At 38.1% G+C, this 23,308-nt stretch overlaps 2 long non-coding RNA genes across 2 annotated transcripts; one reads left to right on the top strand and one right to left on the bottom strand.

The window, feature by feature from the left end:
* Positions 1 to 4,186: 4,186 nt before the first annotated feature.
* On the bottom strand, positions 4,187 to 9,043 carry LOC141563947 (uncharacterized). The gene is made up of 2 exons (XR_012488546.1): positions 7,408 to 9,043; positions 4,187 to 5,484 (listed from the first exon to the last, which is right to left on the bottom strand). It is a non-coding gene; the product is annotated as an uncharacterized LOC141563947 (long non-coding RNA).
* LOC141563946 (uncharacterized) lies at positions 4,797 to 22,767 on the top strand. Its single transcript, XR_012488545.1, has 2 exons — positions 4,797 to 5,473; positions 21,868 to 22,767. It is a non-coding gene; the product is annotated as an uncharacterized LOC141563946 (long non-coding RNA).
* The last annotated feature ends 541 nt before the right edge of the window (positions 22,768 to 23,308 follow it).

Genomic DNA, 23,308 nt, shown 5'->3' with positions numbered 1-23,308 from the left:
TGGGGTTTGGGTTTTGTTCTCCCACCTTGTTTTCTCACTCTGTCTCTATGCCAACATTGAGCTTTCAGATGCCCTACTTTACCATATTAAAAGCATTGACAAGTCTCTCTGGAAGTCCCTTGACAAAAGGGACCCTGTCTTCTCATGTTCGGATCTTAGGAAGTCTGCATCATAGCCTGGCTATAAAAGGTATTTGTGCCCATGGTGGCACAGAATCTTATGATCTCCTCTAAAGGAGCATCCTTGCATAGTCCTAGTATAATTCTTCTACAAACCTCATTAGCATTTTCTTTAGCAAGTTGCCTTATCATAATTTCTGTTGCTGCATTTTCACCAATAGTTTGTATGACAGCTGTCTGCAAATGTCCCACAAAATCAGCAAAGGGTTCATTTGGCCCTTGTGCAATTTTTGTGAAGGTCTCTCCTTTGTCATGTTTACCAGGGATAAAATCCTATGCTTTGATAGCAGCAGCAGCAATTTGCTTATATGCTACTATGGGGTAATTAATCTGTACTGAAATGTTTGCATAAGAACCTACACCTGTTAGTTAGTCATAAGTGATTGGAGAATACTCCACTTTGACTATTTTGTTTGGCTTGTATCTTACAGAGCTCACTATACTCAGAAAGCCACAACAAGTTTTGTCCAGGTTCTAAGCATGTGCTTGCTATAGATTTCCAGTCCCTAGGGGTTAAGACTTCATAAGCCAAATTCCATAATAACATTTTAACATAAGATGATGTAGCCCCATAAAGAGAGCAAGCCTTTTTCAGGTTTTTGAGGATTTCTAGATCAAAAGGAGTGTATCTTCTACCTTCTTGGCCTGAAGAATTAAACTATTGAATCACAGGATACATATTGATTTTCAAATCAGCTAAATCCTGGCCTTCTTCTGTGGCTTTAAGTAGTGCCTTTTGTAATCTAGTCATAGAAGGGGGTGATTGCTGGGAGGGAGGGGCTGGTGGCCCTTCTCACTATTCCTCCTCCCTCCATTTTGGAACTTTGATGGGGGAGTGTCAAGGACCTGCTCCATAAGGGGAGTTGAAGCTGCCTTGTGAGAGCAGGAATCACCATGACCTTCAACCTCACTTAAGTTCTCATGCCCTCTGGTGATATTGCCATTAATCTGTCCTGGATCTTCTTTTTCCTCACACTTCCTCATCTGGCTGTTCTGAAAACTTTTCTTTTTTTATAACTTTCAGGATTCTTTAAGGCCAATTGTATTATGTTATATATAGAGAGAATGTTTCCTTGGAAATTGAATCAGGACCTTGATCATTGTAGTATTCACATAGTTGATCTACTACTAGTTTCCAGTTATCTGCCTCTATATCTTCTTCCTTTAAGAACCAAGGGGAAGTGCGTTCTAATGTACCCAAGAGTCCAGCAATCTGCTCCCAAGTTACAAGTAAGCCTTGTCCCTTGATCAACTTAAGTATGCTTTCTATAGCACCCCCTTTGGGCTGGGGGTGGGGGTGGAGTGGAGGGGAGAGAATCTTTTCCTAATATCTGCCCCATTTCAGCTAGAAAAGGTTACTAGTTTAGCCCTTAACAAAGTTCCCTGTTTGTCTATTAAAATACTCACCCTATTTCCTGATCACCAGGGACTTCTTCAGTGAAATTAGGGTCCTTGGTTCACATGTTGGGCACCAAATGTGATGTCCAGGTTAGCTCCCTGGAGGCCTCAGAATCAGCCAGAGTCAGGATAAATAAAATCCTTGGTCTTTATTCTTGGTCTTTAGGGGGAGAAGTGAAAGGGATGGACACAAACTCTCCACAACCTCCCTTCTCTTCATCCACCACCAAAGTGACTCTGGCTTGTTTTACTCCACTCCCAATCCCTCCCACAATTCTCTGTATACACCAAAAAATCGAGCCAGCACAGAATAATGAGAAGGGCCATTTTCCAAGCATATGGTAATAGAGTATTGTCCAATAGGTAATTGGCCTTAAGTGCTCAATTGTCTGATTCCAGTGCACCTATTTCAGCCCTTTACAGGTATCCATTCAGTGTCCACTTTCTTGCCACTACAAAAAGGGCTGCCACAGATATTTTTGTACATGTGGGTCCCTTTCCCTTCTTTAGTATTTCTTTGGGATATAGGCCCAATAGTAGCACTGCTGGATCAAAGGGTATGCACAGTTTGATAACTTTTTGAGCATAGTTCCAGATTGCTCTCCAGAATGGTTGGATTTTTTCACAATTCCACCAACAATGTATCAGTTTTCTTCCCACATCCCATCCAACATTTGTCATTATTTTTGCCTGTCATCTTGGCCAATCTGAGAAGTGTATAGTGGTATCTCAGAGTTGTCTTAATTTGCATTTTTCTGATCAATAGTGATTTGGAGCACCTTTTAATGTATATAAATAGTTTCAATTTCTTCATCTGAAAATTGTTCATATCCTTTGACTATTTATCATTTGGAGGATGGCTTGAACTATTATAAATTCAAGTCAATTCTCTATATATTTTAGAAATGAGGCCTTTATCAGATCCTTTGGATGTAAAAATGTTTTCCCAGCCAAAATAAATTTTTAAGAAGTGGGAGGGAGAGTGGACCTATTTGTACAAAAATATTTATAGCAGCTCTTTTTGTGGTGACAAAGAATTGGAAGTTGAAGGAATGTCCATGAAATGAGAAATGGCTAAACAAATTGTATTATAATACAATTTCTTTATAAAGAAATATTATTTTGCTATAAGTAATGGAAAGCCTTATATGAACATTTCATGCAAAGTAAAGTTGGAAGAATATTATGCAGAAAATAGAATATTCAAAATGATTTCCTATTTGGTTGCAAAGGTTCCTCCAAATGAACTAAGTTACTTCTCAGCATTTGTACTAGAAAGGAAAAGGCTCATGTACAGGACTAACATATACTTACAATTGTGAATGACTTAGCTATTCTTAGAAATGCAATGATCCAAGACAATCCCAAAGGATCCATGATGAAAATACTAATTACATTGAGAGAAAGAATTGATGAAGTCTGACTGCAAATTTCAGATTGCTATTTTCCACTTTATTTGTTCATGGATGTTTTTGTTGTTTTGTTTTGGTCTGTGTTTTCTTTTACAACATGACTAATATGGAAATGTTTTGCATGATTGTACATGAATAACCTACGTCAAATTGTTTATTGTCCCGAAAAGAGGGTGGAAGGGGGGAGGAAGAGAATTAGGAACACCAAATTAAAAAAAAAAGTTTTAAAAATTGCTTTTACATGAAATGAGGGAAAATTAAAATATTATTCTTTTAAAGAGGGAAAAATCATTTAGAACTGTGGTAAGTCATTATGTTAGAGTTACTAAGTCTTTCAAAATTAATTTTTTAGAAATTGATTTTCTTTACAATATTACTATTATTGTATAAATTGTTCTCTTCATTCCGCTCACTTGACTTCATGCAAGTCTACCAATTTTTTTTTCTGAAACTCTCATTCCCCTTATCATTTCTTATAGCATGATAGTATTCCTTCACATTCATATGCTACAATTTGTTCAGCCATTCTTCAACTAGTGAACATCACCTCTTTGCCTCTACAAAAAGCTGCTTTAGTTTTGTACATGTGAATTTTCCTCTCTTTATTTGGTCTCTTTGGTGTAGAGAGCACTGGGTAAAAGGGTATGAACAATTTAATAGCTTTTGGGGAATAACTACAAATTGCTCTCCAAGGTGATTGGACTGGTTCACAGACCCATGAGTAGTGCACGTGTATGTTTTCCTGCAGACCCTCCAACATTTATCATTTTACCTTTTTGCCATCTTAACAGATCTGATAGGGTATTTTATTTTGTTATGAGGGAAGCAAATCTGGTTTAATACTTTGTTTAATACTTTGGGATAATTTCTGCCACAAAGTTGGGACCAAATAACTCCATTTCCTAATTAAGACCATTTATCTATAAGGAGTAAGGATGCAAGACCTGTGCTGCACATTGTGGGAAAATGGAATCCTAGGATTCAGAATATTTGAGCTAGAAGGGACCTCAGGGAGGAATGAATGAAGTATTTATTAAGCACTTACTTTAAGTATTATGCTAAAACTGGGAATACTAAGAGAGAATAGTCCCTGCTCTCAAGGAGCTCACATCCTAAAGAGGAAGATAACACATATGGAAGGTTTCAGGGGCAAATCAGATGGAAAAGTTTCATGTAAAAGCAGAGGCAAAGAAGATGGAGATACTTTTTCTTTAATGTCATTTCCACTGACAAGATTATATCAGTTTCTGATGCTGAACCATTTGATAAGGTCAAGGAAAGTGGTAGAAAGCTTTCTTTTCTGAGTTCCCAGCAGTTCCATAAGGGTGGTTTCCCAGGATTGTCGCTAAAAGCAGGGAGATGCTAGTCAAAGTGGTGTTTGTGGTCTGACTTTCCTGACATATGCTGCCTGCTACTGTCCATCAGTGAATCTTAGTAGTTGGTTTTTAGTAGTCCCTCCTAATCCCTCCTATACAGGAGCTGCTTTTCTTGAATGACAGCTATGGGGTTGGAGGGCTAGGGGTCTAGGAGCTGCTGCCACTCTCAGGGTTCCTGTGCCTTTAGAACAATTGGTGGCAGTTGGTCGGCAGTTGGTGGTACTGGTGGTGAAAAAGAAGCTTAGCCCTCCGCCCCATGAAGATTTCTCTCACTGAGGATGGCTATGGAGGCTGGGCTAGAAGCATCTGATGGTATGGAGTGCTATTCCCAGATCTCCTGGGTTCAGGGTACTTTGAGCTCTTGAGCTCAGATGGACTTAGCTGCCTCCTCTTCAGGGTGCTTTACTGCTTAAGCTAGCGATTCTGGATCTAGAACTGGAAGGATTCTCCAAGGCCATCTACTCCAACCCCCTCATTTTACTCGAACTCAGAGATGACTCACTCATGTTAGAGCAGGGAACTGAACTCTTGTCCTTTGGCTTCAAATTTAGCTGTATCACATTGCCTGACTAGACCCACCTCCTTTTCTCCTTCTCACACAGCCTTTGCTTATTACACTTCCCTAACAGATTTGCTATTGCCGCAAGAATACATGCTATCTGTCCATCTGTGTCCTATCCTCCTACTAAACTCTCAAGGGCAGCGGCAACCTATTTTAGCTTATCTTTTTAGAAGCATAAAGTGTATCTCAGTTAATCTTTTCTGTAAGAGAAGGAACAAAAGTTATCAACTCTTTACATCTTTTTGGAACCTCTTCTGGTAACCAGGGACTTTCTCACAGATAGAAACTTAATGAAAGTTTGTTGCACTGAATTAAACTTCATTTTACTAAGGAGGACACTGTAGCACTGGGATGTTACATGACTTGTCCATGGTTACAAAGATTCCAACCCAGCACTTCTAATCCTAAATCTAGCTTCCTTTCCACGACAGACAGCCTACTGCCTCCAAGCTTCAGGAAATTTCCAGTCTGATGAGCAGGAGTGACAAGAAGAGGCGTCAAGGATGAGGGAGATACCAGCTTGGACCTCAAGGACTTTAGAATCTGGTAGGTTGGACCTAAAAACATGAAAAATCCAAAGATAACAAGATGCTATAGTAGTGGAAGAGATCACTGGCTCATTATTTAGAAGGCCTGGCATTTAAATCCTACCTGTATGATGTTGGGCAATGTATTATTCTTCCTGAGTTCCTTTTCTTTTACATGAGGGTCCTGTATTGAATAACCTCTGAGCTTCAGATTTTATGATCCTAGATGCAGATTGATTAGTCTACTCTCAATTATCCATGAGGAAGAATGAAGGTAGCGGCATAAATAATTCAAAATATGGTATAATAAAAACAAATGGTGTGGCTTTGAGAAGAATGTATTATATGACAATGATAATATTAAATGTCCAAACAAAAATGTGTATGTTTATAAAATATAGGGTTTGTCCCTCCGGGGTAGTTATAAAAAAGCTTCTTTGTCAATCTAGAAGAAGAGAATTGACAGATGTTTTCAGGGCACATGACAAACTGAACATTTACAGAAATACTTTTAGCACAAATGGACTTCACTTCATAAGAGTGAAGGCTAAAAACTGGTAATTGTGATTCCATTTACTGAACACAATTAGAAGTGGCTTATCTCCAGGTGGAATCCATTAAATTAGAGAGACTCAATTGTAGCTGAGGACAAAGTGACTTTCTATCTGGTGGCAAAGGTTCCTCTAAATGAATGATGATGTTAAGTTACCTCTCAGCATTTGTGTTAGAAAGGAAAAGGTCCATATATATATCCTTCCAAACAGCACATGAATCAGAGTGGTTGGGAGATGAATTGGACAGTTCTGAAGGGGTCCTCAGCTTTCCTTTTTTCAATATACAATAAATTCCTAACCCTGGTATCTATTATGAGATGCTTTCTCCTTTCCAGGAGTTCCAGGATAGTGAATGGAAGGGAACAAAGTATTATCTGCTACTTCCACTTTCAGATCTTCATTCTAAGATTTTTGAGTGCAGTAAATAAGGGGAATGAGAACACAGGATTAAGGATGTGGATAGTATTGTTTATGATGCCAGGTGCAAAGGGGCTGTCTGGCTTAGAGAGACCCTTGTCTGTAAGTCTTTATTGGGAAGGGGAAGGAAGAGACCTTTTTGGTTGGTTTGGAGAGATATAAAAAAAGAAAACAAGGAATAATTATAACTTATATGATACTAGCTAATCGATATAAATCTGAGTGTATTCCCAGAGAAATCTGCTTCTTAAATTGAATAGCTAGTGACAAGAGAATGAATTTGAGTTGCTTCTTCAAATAAGAAAATTGAAGGCCTCATAGAAATGCTTCTTTGTCTCAGGATTTCACAATAAGAATGAAAACTTAGATTCTATCAGGACCAGGAGGCAGAGACAAATTTCTGATACATAGAGATCCTTTAAAAAAAAAACAAACAAACCCCCCCCCACAAACTTTAATTAGAATCCAGTCACAGCATATGTGTGGCAGAGAGAATTATGGTTCAAATTGTTCGGTCATGTTCAAGTCTTTGTGACCCTAAGACTGTATGGGCTATAATAAGCCAGGCTCTTCTATCCTTGATTATCTCCTGAAGTCTGCCCAAGCTCATGTGTTGCTTCCATACTATGTATCTATTCATTTCATTCTCTGCCATCCCCTTTTCTTTCATTCTTTCCCAACATCAGAGTCTTTTTTCCAGTAATCCTGTTTTCTCATTAGGTGGCCAAAGTATTTGCATTTTATCTTCAGTATTTTACTTTCTAATGAATAGTCTGAATAAATTTCTTTAAATATTGACTTGAACTCCTTATTGTCCAAGGGACTCTCAAAAGTCTTTTCCAGAACCACAATACAAAGGCCTAAATTCTATAATACTCAGTTTTCCTTTAGTTAGTTTGGCTTTCATAGCCATATATTACTTTGCATTAAGGTAAAACCTTAACTTTAAAGGCAAAACTCAGCTTTACACTACTGACAATACCTTTGTTGGCAGGGTGACATCTCTGCTTTTTAATATGCTTCCCAGATTTGCCATAGTTTTCTTTTCAAGAGGCATCTTAATTTGATGGCTGCAGTTGCTGTCTGCAGTGACTTTTTGAGTCCAAGAATATAAAATCTGTCACTGCTTCCATGTCTTCTCCCTCTATTTGCCTGGAAGTGATAGAAACAATTGCCAAGAGCTTAGTTTTTTTGATGTTAGGCTTAAAGCCAGAAGGATGGCATAAATTAGGGAACTCAGTAAGTGTAAAAACAACTTTTAAGCAGGAACAAGCATTACAATTAATAGGATGCTGAGTCCACAAGCCAGGGCTAAGAATGGTATCCAATCTAGAGCAGGCCTGAGCCTGTAGGTAAAACTGAAATAAAACCAGCTGCCAGGATGAAGAGGGTGTGGGATGGCATTCAGCCAGGCACAATTTCTTCAAACAGGAACTTGGGTAGGTGCCAAGGGATACAAAGAGTTTAATAACATTGTCTCTCTCCTCAAGGCACTCACACTCTGGGTGAAGAAAAATGACACTTGAAATAATAACTAATAGTATAAAAGAGTACAGTTGCTTTTCTTCAGATTGAGCTAATACCATGTATTCAACAAAACAAAATTAATCAAATACTGGCTAAGAGCTTATACAGTAATTTCTGAACTTTGTGTAGATATTTTAAAATTTTATTTTTAAAAAATAAATTTTTAAAAAATCATGCTGTTTACTTTATAAAAACAAATATAATTATCATTCATTTTCACATAAAATTAAGAATTTATGACATGCAACAAAATAATTGATTAAAAAATAAAATCCTGAATAGCTTGTTATTTATAACATAAAAATAATAATAAAAGGGCCTGGAACTATGATTTAATTGTTACAGGGAACTCTTCTGTAAAGAAATTTAGTTTCTTAAAAGTACCAAGAAGTTGTAGTTTGCCCAGGGTTATAAAACTTACCTGACAAACAGGAATTGATTTCAGGTTTTCCTTATTTTGAGGCTGGTTCTCTAGTCTCCTCACCATGCAATCTCTCAATAGTAACTAATATTAATGTAATGACTGGGATTTTTTTGGTGAAAAATGTTAAGAGGTAATTTGTCATAAAATGAATTTGCTTCATCTTTTAACAACACCAAAAAAGTGAGTTTCTTCTTTTAACTTGAATTTCCTTAGAAGTACTTGCAAAAAAAAAAAAGTGCTTGTCATTATAATGTATGTTCCACAATAATGTCGTCATATCATCATACAATTTTGCAAAATGCAGTTCTTCTTCTAATGGATTATTTTAAAAATTAAATTGGTAAAGCAATTAGGAAATATGCCCAAAGGCATATAAAACTGTGCCTCCCCTTTGCTGCAGAATTACTAAGTCTCTATCCTAAAGAGATAAATTAAAAAGGGTAAGGACCCATCTGCATAAAAATATTACAGCAATTCTTTTTGTAGTGGCAAAGAATTGGAAATTGAAGGTAAAGAAATTCTATTGTGCTTTAAGAAATGATGCAGGATGGAGGCAGCAGGGTGGTGCAGTGGATAGAGCACCAGCTCTGAAATTAGGAGGACCCGAGTTCAAATCTAATTTCAGACACTTAACACTTTCTAGCTGTGTGACCCTGGGCAAGTCACTTAATCCCAGCTCCCCATTCCCTCCCCCCCCAAAATGATACAGGATGATTTCAGAAAAACTTGAAAAGACTTTGGCAAACCTATGCAAAGTGCAATGAGCAGTATGAGGAGAACACTTCAACTATGAATGACTTAGCTACTCTCAGGAATAGACAATAGACAAGATCCTAGACAATTCCATTGAATTCATGATGAAAAATGCTATACATCTCCAGGGAAATAATTGATGGAGTCTGAAAGCAGATTTAAAGTACACTATTTTAACTTTTTGTAAATTTTTTGTGTTTCCCCCTTTTTGGTCTGTCTTCTTTCATAACATGACTAATATAATAATGCTCTGCATATTATTGTACATGTATAACCAATACCAAATTGCTCATTGTCTCAAAGAGGGAGAGAGGCAAGGAGAGAGAAAATTTCAAACATGAAAATCTTTTTAAATGAATGTTCAAAATTATTTTCATATGTAACTGGGAAAATATAAAATATTATTTAATGCCAAAAATTGATTATTCTTGTCATAACAAGAAAAATGCTCTGTAGATTTCATTTATATTTCATAATAATTGTTTATGAAGCTTGCAATGTATGCAAATTATATATGGTTTAATTATATTTTAATGTAATTTTAATTACATTTTTTCTATTAGAAAAAAACTGCCTTCTCTTCCTCCTGCTCTTTCCTGTCCCCATTTGAAAAATGTGCAAATGTGTGTAGTAAAGCAAAACAAATTTCTGTATTGACCATCACACACATAGACACACACACACACACACACACACTTCATTCTGCAATTTGGGTCCTTTACCTCTTTATCAAGAAATAGATGATTGTTGGTGATTACACTGATCAGACTTCCCAAATCTTTCAAAATTTGTTACCATATTGTCATTGTATAAATTCTTCTCTGCTCACTTCACTCTTCTATCAGTTCATACATGTCAGACCAAGTTTCTCTGAAAACATTTCCTTCTTCATTTCTTATAGCACAATAGTATTTTACTGTATTTATACACTGTTGTTTGGTTGCTTCCCAATCACTGAATGTCCTCTTAGTTTCAAAGTTTTTCTACCACAAGAAAAACTATCTTTATGTACATCTGTATTTAGAATTTGTTTTGCTTATGACTAACTTCCCTTAATCTACTCTTCTTCTAATTCTTTTCTCCCTTTCCATCTTATTTCCCTGAGTGTATTTAACTGTGTGTATATGTATTATTCCCTCCCTTGACTAGCTAAAAAGAGAATTAGATTTAAGTCACCTGCTTGGCAACCTTCTTTATTGTATAGAAATCTAATTTTTCTTTCTTGCTGAGACAACTGGGTCACATAGCTAGGAAGTGTTAAGTGTCTGAGGTCAAATTTGAATTCGGGTCCTCTTGACTTCAGGGCTGGTATTATATCCACTGTGCCACCTAGCTGTCCTATTATATAGAAATCTATAGAAGTAGATTTGTACTTGCACAACTGATTATGTGAAATTATTTTTCCTAACCTTCCTTTCCCTCTCCTCTTTCCCCCAATATTTTCCTCTTCTCTTTCCATTCTTCTTTAAAGATCAATACATAATTATCATTCCCAGGCCTTGTCTAACTGGACTTCCTCTCTGAACCCTGATAATGCTAATTAGGGTTCTGAGAGGAGACATCTCCTATATAAACAGTTTATCCTTGTCTAGTCCCTTAGCAGTGTTTATTCATATTTACATTTACGTGTGTTTATACTTTTAACACATCTCTAGTCTTTTCATCAGGAATGTTTGGAAGTCCTCTGTTTCAGTAAGAATTCATTTTTTCTCCTGTTAGATTATACACAGTTTTCCTGGGTAAGTTATTCTTGGTGATACTAGTTGCGGCTTTTTTGGTTCATATCTTTCTATCTGCTTGCACTAATTTTTTCTTTGACCTGGAAATCTTGGATTTTAATGTTCTTGGGAGGTTTCATTTTGGGATTTTTTTTTCAGAAGGTGATCAGTAGATTCTTTGTTTCCATTTTCCCCTCTGGTTCTAGGATGTCTAGGCAGTTTTCTTTTAAAATTTCTCAGGATAAATGTCTAGGTTCTTTTTTTGGCCAAGGCTTTCAGGTAGTGCAATGATTCTTAATTTTGTTGTTCAATCTATCTTCCATATCAATTGTACCTTGAATTTTCTTTATTTTAAAAAATTTTTGGCTTTGTTTTTAATACTTTTTTCAGTGTCAGAATCATTGGCTTCTATTTTGTCCATTCTAATGTTCAGGGAGTTTGTTGCGTGGACAATTTTGTATGCCTTTTGTCCTGACCTGTTTATTCATTTTCAAATTCATTCTTCCATCATTCTCATTTCTTTTCCTATTTTTTTCCTTTTAGCACTCTTATTTCATTAATAAAAATATTTTAACTTTAAAAATATTTGTTTTTAATCTCTTCTAGGAATTTATTCAAATTTATACTCGACCTGTTTTTTTCTGAGGTTTTGCTTGTATTCATTTTGAAATCTTCTGAGTTTGTGGCCTGAGCATCCCTGTCACCATAAATGCTCTTTATGGTGAAATTCTTCTGTTTGCTCATTTCTTCCAAGCTACTTCCTGACTCGGAACTTGATGTTAGGGCTAGATTCTATGCACTTCTGGAAGGAATATTTAGACTGGTCCTATGTGTTTTCTTTGGGATATTATTGTTATTCCAGGACCTCAAGGGCAGCTCAGACTGGAGAACTAAGTTTTTAGTGTTCTCAAAGTGATCTGATCAAGAGCAAAATCTGATTGCTGTCTCCTGGGTCTGAGCTTGTAATTCTTGTTGGTCTGGGTTTGAGCAACAAGCCTGTGGGCTTGTCCATTTGGAGCTCTGGACTCACCCACTATCAGGATCCTCTTCAGTATGGGATTCTTGCTCTGGTTCTTTTGCTGCAGGTTTCAAACTGGGCTGAGTAAAATTGAATTCCTGTTCTTTTCCTGGGGTCAGAACAAAACAGTTGCAGCATGCTTTTCAATTTGCCTAATTCCTGCAAGCATTTGTTACTCTGCAATGCCACCCTTAGATGGCACCTTTACAGGGGACCCAAGTCTCCTCCTCAATCCACCCTGCACCTGTAACTTGTAAACCACAAAGCTGCCAGTTGACACCTCTTCTGGGGCTCTACACCAGGTTAAGACCCTCTATGCTGGATCTAGGACTCGTTGTCCTGGCACACAACTTCCCTTTGTCAACAATTCAAGAAACATTTATTAAGCACTAACTCATGTGCCCTTGTGCTGGAATGCTCCTGTGCTCTCAGCCAGATCCCCCTCGTCAGCTGATCTTCCTGTGTGTTTCCCTGTATCAATAGGGCTCAAAAAAGTATTCATTGATTTTCTTGACTTTCCAGATCAAGATTCAGTCTGGTCCATCTTCTAGGTCGGTTTTGAAGATGGGTTTTGTTGTTGTTGGAAAGAGAAAGGAAGAGTTTATTATTGTTTTTCCCACTATTTCACTATTTTGGATTTGCCTCTAATTATATAAACTAGTGTTTATAGGTCTGCAATGAGTTGACATCAATTGAGTTGACATTACGTATTCATCGATTGAGTTGACATTACTGAATTCAACAGTGTGTCTTATATAGCTTTCATTTAAAAATGTATCAATGTTGTTGAACATTTTTTGATTGCCATTAAGTTTATCAAGTAGCAAATCTTCCCCAGCATCATTTCAATGTGTTATTTATGTCTAAACTAAGATCCTTTTCTCTGTTTTATTGTAATGCAAAACAGGAAGATTTGATTTTCTTAATTCATAAATATGAGGAATTCGCTTTTCTGCTATATCATCTACAGATGAAATTGTTAGAAACTTTTTTGCACATAAATCAGATATTTTAACTATATCAACAGCTTTAGGTAGTTCTGTTTCTCCTATTGATTGAGGCTTTTTAATGCTTAAAAATACTATAAGCAAGTTAAATTAGGCAAGTAATTTCTTTTGATATCATAAATGGGATCTTTGAAAAGGTTTGATTTGCTAATTAAGTAACTTTTCTCTGAACAATTCTTTTGGTTTGCTAGAGTTTTTTTGCCACTCACCAATTCTCAGGAGTGAGTTCATTCACATTCATCCAGTCCACAATGTGATCACTAATTCTTATATATTCTTTTTAGTATTCACTTCATTGTCTGCTCTCCATAATTAGTTTGCTTTGCTTGTGTCCATCCTTTCCAAACTCTAGCCTCCCTCTTAAGCAAGCACTGCCCTGTCCTCATTGTTTCCCTATATTTCTTTGTTGAGTTTAATATACTTCTCTGTATGTGTTCTATCCTCCTTTGCCTGGTTCAGAATGAGGTTCAAAAAATGTTCTCATCATCCCAGCCTCCATTTTTTTGGCTTACCTCAATGGAGAAATAGCAAGTTCCTTTTTCTTCTTCCCTAGTTTACTTTTTTATTCTCCTAAAACCAGCAGAACAAAATAAAACTTAGGACCTTTGTGAACCTTAAAGATAGTAAGATTCTGGAAGGACTACTCATCTTTTTTACTTCTAATACAAATGTAAGCGCATGATCATCATTTGGCACTTTCCCATAGCTTAACTTTACTTCCTTGTGTTTCTCTCCTCTCCTGTATTTTCACAAAGATTCTTCACAGCTGTGGTCTTTTCATCAGAAATGTTTTAAAGTTCTCTCTTCTAGTAAAAATTTCTAAACACTAGAAAAATTTATATTGTGAATAAGTTATTTTTCATTTGAAAGTCTTTTTATACATTTTATTCCTAGATTTCCTTCCCTTTACAAAGCTGCAATATAATATTTTGTAATTCTGATTGCATTCCTTTGAACTGTTTTATCCTGGTTGTTTGTAGAGTTTAAAATAATTTTTTTAAATCTGGAAATGATTTTGGTTTTCACATTTCTGGGTGTTTTCAACTTTAAGGTGGTGACTGCTGTTTTTTTTTCCTATTTTTACTTTGCTCTTTTAGACTTTCTTAAAATCAGATTTTAAGAAAGTCTGATGATTCTAAATTCTTCTAAACCTTGTTTCAGATCAAGTGTGTGTGTGTGTGTGTGTGTGTGTGTGTGTGTGTGTTTTGCTGAGGCAATTGGGGTTAAGTGACTTGCTCGGGGTCACACAGCTAGGAAGTGTCAAGTGTCTGAGACCACATTTGAACTCAGGTCCTCCTGACTTCAGGGCTGGTGTTCTATCCATTGTGCCACCTAGATGTCCCAGGTCAATTGTTTTTTTTTTTTCAATCTTTGCTTTGTTTAAATATTTCTTCTTGTCTCAATTGCTGAGATGTATCTGTTTCACTAACAAAAAATCTATTTCTATTCAATTTTATTCCACTTAACATTCTATTCTACTTTTCTTCCAATGTTTTCCCTAAGACTTCTATTTTCATTGTTAAATCTCTTGCTTCATTTATTGTATCCAATCTTAAGAGTCCTTGTAGTTAAGTCATTCTTTTTCCAAAGGCTCTAACTCTTGGGCTTCTCTCAACTTCAAGTACTTTTTCATTGTACTAGGAGTTTTTCTCTTTACTCAGACCTGAAGCCATCTTCCTAAAGATGGACTTTTAGTTCTGCCCTGTCTCACAGGCCCTGGTTTGGTCTTCTCTGCAAGGTGGATGCTGTTACTGCTGCTGCTGACTTTGTCCAAGATCTGGAGGAGGCTAGTTTTCCTCCCTTCCCTGTGGTGCAACACCGGCCTGAAGAAGGCCTTATTGTCTGCCTTAATTCCAGCACTCCTCTCTATTTTCTGGTACCACGAGTGCTAGCCTTTCCCTTTGTCCATCTTCTAAAAGTGAGTTATCCACCCCTTTACTGTGGGACCCCAAAAAGAGAATGAGATTTCACTCAGTCCTCTGGGAGCCAAGCATTTCTGCCTTGTCTTTGCCTTCTTTGATCCCTTAGTACAATCCCTTAGTCACGAGATTGCTCCAGTTCTAGGGTTCACAGAGCATTGGGATCAAACGTGTAGCTTTAACAGTGTACAGTTGGGAAATATATAACAAAATAAAACATTCCATAAAATATCAATATTATATTTAAAACCAAGTCAACATGCAGCCTGTGGGGATCTTCATGTCTAGTATGAAGACCCCCCTTTTCTATTTGACTAACCATTGTCCTACAGAATCTTAGTAGAAGGGACCCTTGGGTGTCTCTGTAACATCTCCTCCTTGAAAATTCACCTACCAATACATGAATTTGTCCTTTGCTGTGACTCCAAGGAAATATCAGAGATAGTTCTGGTGTGAGGCCTTGGAAATATGTACTTACTTCTTACTAATAGCTGACTTTATTTTCTGTTGTGGTTCTATCAGGTCCAAGTCTTGTTGACTTTAGGCTCAACTGACATACCTCCAAGAGGTACCTCCCTCGAGCCATCTTCTTGTGAAATACTAAATCAAATACAGGAACTTATTGTTGCATTCCTTGATTTTATTTATTTTCACTAGCCTGGTAGCAGGTGCTTAATAAATGTATATTGACTAACTACTGGAAGTTGGGATGTGACCTACTAGCCTGGAGTGCAGTGCCTATGTAGGCACTTAATACACATGGATTAATTCCAAGAACCAAAATACATAGAATAAACTGGAACCAAAGTCAGTTTTCAGCAGGAAATTAATTTAATGCTGGGAAAGGAAATAAGAGCAGAGAAACTGAGTCTGTTATGAGAATGGTTGTCAAGAGTATGATAGAAAGTCCAAATAGTGTAGTAGATATTCACAGAAAAGGCCAACAAATTGCAAAACTAGCGTGCTGTGGGAAAGCTACAGCTTGGGGTAGAGCCACATTGCCATGAAAGAGATGTCATGGTCCAGTGGAAAAGGCACTGGGATAAAAGTCAGAAGACATGCTTTAGACCTCTTTCCTTGTTTTGACCCCCTTTGGTATCTTCATTAATGATTTAGATGAAGGCACAGATGCACAAAATAATTCAACTAAATACACATCAAACACCTAGCATGCATATGCTGCTGTTCTGGGTATGGGAACATAGAAATAAATTCTATCACCACCCTGGCAGAACTTATGATACCACAAAGGGGATGCCAAAGAGCAGATGCATACAGAGTACTCTAGGAAAACCTGAGGCAGGTTTCTGAAATCCACTTTCAGGTTAGAGTAAGGAGTACAAGAAGATTCCATGCAAGAGATGTGAAGGAAGATGATTTTAACAGATTTGTGTGTGGCAGAAAGTTTGGTGGCATAAAGATCAGTGAGAAGGGTATTATACTTGCCCAGGTATAAGGTGATGAGGGCTTAGATTAAAGAGGCAGGTACGTAGCAATACTGAATATAAAATTCTGGAAGGATGGATGCAAGAAATATTGTTGAGAGACTTACTTGATAATAATTAGCAACTGACTCTTCCCAACTAAATAAATAAAATCATAATACTACCAACAAAAATAAAACTGGAAGGAGGGATAAGCTTTGTAGGGCCAGGAGGTGGGATGAGATTGAATGTGGGTGAAAATTTAAAGATGTTAAAATTAAGGTGTCAGTCAGTCCAGTAGAAATATCTAGAAAATAAGTGGAAATATAAGGGAGAAATTAAGCTTGGATAGATAGATTTGGGAGTCAATTGCAAAGAGGTAATAATTGAAACCATGCGGGTAGATGAGATCACAAAGAGTACAAAGAGAAGAGGTTATGCAAAGAACCTCAAGGAATGGAAAGACAAGAACTAGCAGTGAAGACTAAGCTGGGAATGGTCAAAGAAAGAGGAGAACCAGAAGAAGGGTCAGAAAAGTGAAAAGAGACAAGGTATACAGAAAGAAAAGGTTCTTAATAATGTCAAATGCTGACAAAAGTTCAAGGAGAAAAAAATTTAATTAAAAAAGATTTTTTAAAAGTTTTTCAGAGGATCAGAATTGAGAAAAGGTCGTTGAATTTGTTGATTAAAAAGTCACTGATGACCTTGAAGAAGCCACTCCTATGAATTGTCCTTTACTTGGACAGGTTCATTTATTCATAAAGAAAATGTCTGCCAAATACCCAAGTCTGCAAAACCAAAGTTTATCTGTCAGTAGTTTTTTCAAGTAAGAAAGGTATTCCATAAAAAGAGGCTAGGACAGCTCAAAACTCAAACAATTACACTAGCGCTTTTCCTCAAGGCAAACCAGCATTTTTGGGTATGCAGCAGAGCATGCTTTATGTTGTACTTATTCTATTATCACAAAATGACTAAAGAGACATGTACTCAAGGGCTGAAATTTAACATTAATCATCTTTATTGCCTCATCAAAGACAGTCCTAAGTGAAACTGGCAAAGGATACGGTGACTACTAGGACAGTTTAATGCTGGAGCCTTGATTCATACCAAGGCACCAGAAGTTTGATCCACCATGGCTTGTGCACCATCAGCCACAAATATCAATCCAGTGGTTCCTGAATAAACCATGAGATGCAAAAAAAGTTAGTCAATACTTTGGTTATTTCAACATCATTCATGTCTGTTGCAAAGTGTTTACATAAATGAAGAGCTTCAATGATTAGTTAGTGATAACAGACAAATACAAGCAACACCAAGGCCAGTCTCATCTGTGGATTAGTCCATTTTTAAGGCAAAAATACAACTCTGGATTATCAATTCAGTCTTTGTGTTCACAGCTAAATCTTTAAGTCAAAGGTTTTATATATATGTGTATATATATATATATATACATATATATGTATATATATATATATATAAAATCTCAAAAACACTATTCTCATTGAAAGAATGAGCGTGAAAAAAGGCAAATAATATCCAAAAATAGTTTGGATCTTGAGGACCTCTCTGGAAAGCATCTCAGGGACTCTTGGGAGGGTTAAAAATAGCTGTTCTAGATTAATATAAAGGGAGTTCATTTCTCTTCAGGTATTTGTTAAATCAGATGATCTCTGAGGTCCTTTCCAACTTTGGATTTTAGTCCTAGCTTTGTCACCAACTATTGTAAAAATTATATCCTCTTCTTACCTCTCCTACCCCCTCAACCAGGGTTTATTTCTTCTCCTCTGCAAAAGGATGAGTTATGGCTAGACAATTTCTAAAACACATTTAAACTCTCATGACCTTATGATACCAGGAGGCACTGTCAGGCTAATTACTGACCCATGACTCACATAGCTGGGATCAATTGGGGAGATTTTGAATCATCCTGATCATGAGAGCAAAGTAGATAAGCTTGGCATTCTCTAGAGGGGATATGAATGATATTCCTGAGAAATTCTTTACACCAAAACAAGTCCTATCAACCTGGAAGAAGAGGAACCCACACAGCTCTTGTTGGACAGTTAAGTTGTGGAAGCAGAGTTGCTTCAGGCGAACGGATTTAAAAGCTTACTCCTTCTGTCATAGCTTTTGTGATGGAAATTTCCTTGTGCCTTCTCCCCATCTCTGAGACTTGGTCATCCCTTTGGCTTCCAGGTGGAAATTTCCATCCTTCTCAATGGGCTGGCAATAAGATGCTGAGATAAAATGCAGTTAAAGGCAGTATAGAGGCTTCAGCAATGGAGGATCAAAGACTCTATCTCTGAAGTATAATCACAGGCCACATTACATTTTGAGGGTTTAATGACCTCAGCCAAGTCTCTCTACCTCTTCCCTCCTCCCTTGTCATATAACCTGAATCTTCCTTCCTTCACCTAAACCATTCTGGAAATGCTACTGTCTCAAGTTGGCCCCAAAACTTGAAAGAGCAGATCCTTTGACTAGAAGAAATACAGAGAAAAACAAGCTGCAGTCTCTGCCTGACAACTTCCTCTTCAAAACTATCCAGGGAAGAAGAGCAATTTTCCCAGAAATCTGAGGGTTCAAATCCTGGCTCTGCTATTTTCTCCTTATGTGGCCTTGAACAAGTCACTCAATTTCTCCGAGTCTCAGTTTCTTTACTTGTAAAATGAAGGAGTTGGACCAGATGACCTCTAAAAACTCCCTTCAGCTTTAGTTCTATGATCCTAGGAATATACAATGTGCCCCTGATCTTTGACTCCCTCTTTCTGATATTACATTGCAGATCTTTCTTTTTATTTAACTTTCTATTTAAGTTACAATTAAATCCTCTCAAGCAGTGGATAAAATCCATAATAGGAAACAAGAAGACCCTGAATTTCCCTTGCAGAAAATGCTTATCTAGTTCTCTCCTTTGCTACATCAGGTTCTGCCTTATCTAAACTTATGGTATGTGCATCCTCCCTGTAGATTGTAAGCTTCTCTCCAAGGACTGAACACAGGGGCAGGCATTTGGATGAATGGAAGAGGGAGCATCTAGATGGCTTCTGTCTGGGGGATGAATCAGGAGAGCTGGTTGCTTCATACCCCAAAAGAGGCCCTTCTCGAAGGGCTGTGAAGCCAAGGGAGGGAAAGACACATAGCATAAATATGTGGAGATGGGTGAACAGCCTAAGAAAGAACGATTTGTACTATTCTCTCCCTATATCATTTTGTTCTTCTCTTGAAAAATTAACACATTCAACAAGGACAAATAAATTGAAAAAATAGAGTAAATTTTTCAAAAAAATACTTTAAATCTGAATTACAATGCTTGGTTAAAAAACAATAAAACTTTGATGCTTTGATATTTAAATAGTTCTATGATCTCCTCGAAGTAGGTATTCACTCCCTTTATACAAATGTCCATCTAGGCCTGTCCATCCTGTGTGATTCTTGACCATGCTTCTCCGACAAATCTGACAAATGGGGCTCCAACCCCATGTACCAGAAATCTTCCCTTATCACACTTTACATTAGGTGGCTACCAACAATCCTGTGGGTCCACATGGCTGACACATCTTTTTGTTGGAAACTACATTTCTTTGAAAAATTCTTTCATTCTGCTTTTCTGGTGTGATATAATTTTTAACAAAATGACAACTAATTTGATCTGTGTTCTCTGCTGAATCTAGCCCTCTATATTCTATATAAGATTTTCTTAACTTTTGCCTCATTCTTCATACATTTATTATTTCTTATGGGATAACAGTAATCTACTACGCTTCTAAATGCTAAATATAGATGCTACCTGTCATTCTCAGCAGCAAGAGAAAACTAGGATCAAGCTCAGGGATACTAAAGAAAAAGCTTTATCAATCAAGGAATAAATGGCCCAATACCCTCATAGAACGTCACACAGAAACTGATCTGAATTTTTAAACTAAAAAGTCTTTGCCTCTTCAGTCAGTCAGTTACTCCATGGACATAGTACTACTGGCTTTAGGAAATAAAACCATGCCCACCACAAGGGGTTAGCACTTGATGCCCATCTACCCTTCAATCCCCCCAAGAAGAAACTAAAGGGATCTGTGAATTCCTTCTGAGATCATCCAATGAACTTGACTGCTTGATCTCATTAATATGCTGAGTCACACAGCAGACAGCTCCAGCCTGGGGTAAGAAAGCCCAACATTCATTTAAGCCCTCTGTTTACTTCAATTTCCCCAGCTTGGGGGAACAACTATTTATAAGGTTTTAAAAATAGGGTCCTTGAGGTTATTGACCAATTCAGTTCTCTTGCAACTCAAGCCTGTGAAGGTAGTAGCTATATGGCCAGTAACTTTGCACATATTTCCCATGTACCTTTTGGAAGGCACGTTGTTCTACATTCCTCCCATTTTTCCCTCCCAATGCCTGGCTGATAAACCCCAAACATGCCTGGGCCTACCTGACAAGTCTGGTTAATAGTTTCCAATCTGATTGTCAGATGCCGTCCATTCCTCTCCCCCAACCCCACTGCCATCCCACAACCTCAGCAGAATTATTTTGTGATCAGTTCCTGAGGAAGGGATCACCAGGTCAATCAAGAGGGTGAAGCATTAGCTCTGGGTGTCAGCCATCCTGCTTTTGGCTCTGTCCCAATAAAATCCTCTCTGGTCTGTTGTACTGATGGGAACAGCACAGTGGCCCCAGGGATCTGAGGCCTGAACATCGGAAGCTAACTGTGCTTGTTGGGGAGTCTGCTCGCCAGGCTGCCCGTGGTTACACAGCTGGTACAAAGGCCAGGCTTGGAACCCAGCACTCCAAATCCACTGATTTTTCCACTACATCACATTAAAAAACAACCACCAATGGGGCCTTTCTCCATCAGACATACTTCAAACATAATACCCGACTTGGTCAGTATCTTGCCCAACTAAAGAATATTATTCTCCTTGCTCTCAATCTTCTCCCGAGAATGGATGACAAAACCAAAGGAAATGAGGAAAAGTAGGTCGTGAAAAGCCTTTGTTTCTCTTAACCAGGCGAATGCGTGTGCCCCCTGGCGGCCACCTTCTCATTGACACCTTATCATTCATTCATGCTTGTGATGATTATTTCCTTATTTTGGGGGCTGAAAAGAATTTTGGAAATCATCTGATCCAGTCCCTTTATTTTAGATGGGAAACTGTGGCCCAAGGTAACACAAGTATTAAAAGTGACAGAACTCAAACTCCTCTTGTTGGAGCTACCCTGGAGCAGTAGATAGATACGGATCTAGACAGAGAAATTCTCTGGGTGTCCTCATCTTTAAAATGAGGGAGGTTGGATTACAGGGCCCCTAAGGTCTCTTCTAGTTCTAAATCCTTGATAAAGGATACCAAGTTATTTCAGTTCCTGATAGGTCTACTCCATTTCAAAGTTCTTTCCATCACAGTATCTGAACTCTATGCCTATGATTTAAGTTTAGATTCTGAAGCTGGGAAGTTCTGCAGAGAAGGAATCTGTAAAACAAAGAGGTTGTACTAAGCAAGATGGACCTCCTAAAGGCCTTCCAATTATAAGAGCCTATGATGCAGAAGGCCTCAAGTGACACAATGTGGGATCTGGGGCAAGTCACTTCACTAATCTGAGATTCAGCTTCCCCATCTGTAAAATGGGAATAAGACTATCTCCTTCTCTCCCTCCCAGGAATGCTTGAAGAAGGAAGAGGCACATGACAAAAGACCCTCTGTTACTGCAAAACACAAATATGAAGGTCAGTCACCTGATAAGCAGAGTATGAACATATTCTCATGAGAAGGGAGGCAGAAAGAGGGCTTCCTCGCCCCACCAACACCTACTCGGCAAACAAAGGGGCAGTGAGACAAGTCCCTGTGGGGAAGAGAAGTCTGAGTACAGGTCTGCATGGATGTGATAGAATAGGAACGAAAGGCAAGGCTGCACAGCTCTGGTTTGCTCCCGGCCATATGGGCAGGTAAGGGAAGGACTCCTGAAGTCAGGAAACTTGGGTTCTCAGGTTCCTTCTGCAAAATTAAGGGGCTGGATTGGGCCCTGATGGCTCTGCTACATTTGAAGTGGGTCTAACATGGGCCCCAAGAGTTCTCTGCTCTTGGCTCTCCTGGAGCCAACTCAAACCCTGAAGGAGAAGCCTGGGAAGGAGGGAAGATGAAAAGACACACTCCTCTCTCCCAATCTTGCCTGGAGCAGTTTCTGTTGCATTTGTGTACCCAAGGGATCTCCTGGACACCTTTATAGGCCCATGATCCTCAGGACTTGATCTCTGGACTCTGAGAGGAGCCACCAATTGGTCTCTTTCAGTCCTCCTAAGGCCAGATCTGCTTCCCTCTCATCCTAGCCCTGGAGGAGCCCACAGCTTTGGCTCTAGCATCTCCCTACCTGTTACATGCATCTCCACCCCTCACCTGGCCGCTCTCAATTTAGCCAAATCTTGCCTTCTTTCCAGAAAAGACAGACTCTCTCCAATGATGTTTTCTCATGGAATTGTGTGTACAAGTCATCTGTACAAGCAACATTTATTTCTATATATAACTAAGTTAATTTGAAATTTATTAAATGCCTATTAAGTATGAGAGGCAGTCTTGACACATGGATCAAGAGTAGGCCTGAATGGGGAAGACTTGGGTTTGAGTCCCATATCTGACACGTACTGATTATGGGCCCACAGTTGACAAAGGCCACATCTCAGTGCTCCACGCAGTTCTGAAGACAGAGCAGAACTGACAGAGGCACTGTCATCTACCAGGGAGCTCACAGGTCCAGAGAATGAACAAGACACACTCTGCTAAATAAGTTGATTTTTTTTTTTTTTGTACAAGACCTCCTAATCTCATTCAACAAGAATTGAGTAAAATACTGCCATGTGGATTAAATCTATAGAAATGTTGCTTTAGGCACAGATCACCAATATACACAAAGAAAAAAATTCCATTCAGATTCTGGACTTAGAATCCTGAGACCAGAATTCTAGCACTCCAGCTAAGCCCATTTTCTTGGCTATAATGTTTACTAACAATATGCTCCTTCAAGGGGCTGGGAGAAAAGCCCTCCCTAAAGCATTCTATGAGTCCCCTTCCTGAACTGGGAGCTTCTAGAAGGTAGGGACCAGGTT

Source organism: Sminthopsis crassicaudata, chromosome 3 (assembly GCF_048593235.1).
Source record: "Sminthopsis crassicaudata isolate SCR6 chromosome 3, ASM4859323v1, whole genome shotgun sequence".
NCBI lineage: Eukaryota > Metazoa > Chordata > Mammalia > Dasyuromorphia > Dasyuridae > Sminthopsis > Sminthopsis crassicaudata.
The sequence above is the reverse complement of the archived record's forward strand: the minus strand, read 5'-3'. Positions and strand labels throughout refer to the sequence as shown.